Source organism: Gavialis gangeticus, unplaced genomic scaffold (assembly GCF_001723915.1).
Source record: "Gavialis gangeticus isolate Ggan-Ray unplaced genomic scaffold, GavGan_comp1, whole genome shotgun sequence".
NCBI lineage: Eukaryota > Metazoa > Chordata > Crocodylia > Gavialidae > Gavialis > Gavialis gangeticus.
The window spans coordinates 11,147,389-11,149,225 of NW_017728993.1; the positions used below are offsets into that span (position 1 = coordinate 11,147,389).

The window sequence follows — 1,837 nt, forward strand, 5'->3', positions numbered from 1 at the left end:
TGATCTACCAGGTCCCTTCCGACTCTAGAAATCTATGAAGCTTTAAGCTTATTGTTTAAATTATTCATTATTAGTTGTTCACTGAGCTCTATGAAGTGGTAAAAGCTGACAAAAATCACTGTTTTTAATTTCTCACAGATTGCCCTTAATTAATTATTAATATTTATGTATTGGTCAAGTTGAGAGAACAGCTAAATAATAGTTGATACTAAGTGTCTTGAAGGTCCAGACAAGCACCCAAAAGTTTGTTCAGATGCTGAAAGAAATAAAGCTGCTGAAGCCTGCAAATTTGAACTGACCTTTATTTTCTAATTTTTAGAATGTAACCCAATCACACGTCAAGTTTTGGTACATGCTGTTTCTATAACACACCAAAATAGCCTAACTTAAAAAAAAATAAAAAGAAGTCAGCTACAAAATCTTCTCACTGACAAATAGCAGTGGTGTTGTTTGTGATTGAGAGTTATCTGGTTTTCATTTTCCCCAATTTTTCCCCATGCAGTCATGTTCTGCATATCCATCCAATTATACTTCCTTTACCAATGCCCCCCCATTATTTATTTAATAGGATTTTATAACTGTCACAAACACGGCTGCAGAGAGCACTGAGCTTCTCCCCACTGTGCTGCTACTTGTCCACGGAACAAATTGAGGTTGCCCTGGGATAGCTCCTACCCCAGCGAGCCTTGGATCCACTTTCCTTATACCAAACCCTGCAGCTGAGGTGAGGCAATCCCTGGCAGCCTAGGTGGGCACCCATTGGGTTATGGAAGAATATTTTAGCTTGGGCTTGCCTGGAATATCATGTGCCTAAAAATTACAGGCAATCAGTAAGGAGCCAAAAGACAAAAAGGTTTATTACCTAGGCTACAAGGATAACGCAAGCAAAACTGACTACAGATTTGGAAACAGAAAAATAAAACAAGACAGACTATGCAAGTCTGTTTACATGTATGCCCCTGCTCCCAATGGACGGTCACGAGAACAGATCAATACCACAATAGGCAGCGAAAAATCAATGTATCAAGGCAATCCAGAACTGTAAGGAACAGACCACCTTGATCAAGGATCCTTCCTGGAGCATCCTGCCAACAGCCTCATTTCTGTCTTACCAAGCAGAGTCCAGCTTAAGTGCCTTTGCAAGTGTAGGGATGCAATTTCTCACAGGCACAGGACACAGCCATTTACAGCCTTAGCCATTACAAATCAAGAGATTACATTCTTCCCACAAGCCAGCTGGAAACCGGCATAGATGATGATGCTAGCTCCACTGGTTCTCAATAGGATGCTCTGCTCAGTGCTCACAAAGGGTCTGATCTGGCACTGTTACAGTCAAGGGAAGTAGGATTAGACTTTAAGGCACCAATACTTCAAAGACTTGCATACATCCAGAACTTTAAAGCATGTGAGTAATCCTCTGCTACTCAATGAGACTACTCACGTTTCAAATTAAGCATGTGTGTCATTCTTAGAAGGAATAAGACTTTGTGGCCAGGTGCCTTCTGGACCAAGTTCCAGTGAGCAGTCGCACACTAAATCAGCACGTGGGACAAACACTAGGGCTGTGCAAAGCTTCGGGTGCTTATTCAATGTTGAGGAGATTCAGTCCAAATCAGTGGCCAAATCTCCGAAACTGAATCGAATCATGGGATCAATGAAGAGGTCTGAATCGATTCAAAGCTCTCCAAATCGATTTGGAAAAGATTCAGAGAGCTTCAGCACTTCGGGCAGTCCCTGCTCACTGCCGCAGGGAGCTGGACCTGGACTCCGTGCTGGTATGTAGGAGCGGGAGAGGGTGGGGGCTGGAGGAGGAGGAAGGAGCTGATGGGGGACCCCT

The 1,837-nt window shown here is 43.1% G+C and overlaps 1 protein-coding gene across 7 annotated transcripts in view; it reads right to left on the minus strand.

The window, feature by feature from the left end:
* The window catches only part of FGGY (FGGY carbohydrate kinase domain containing), a 520,775-nt gene that overhangs the window by 239,029 nt on the left and 279,909 nt on the right, over positions 1 to 1,837 (minus strand). The window lies entirely within an intron of this gene.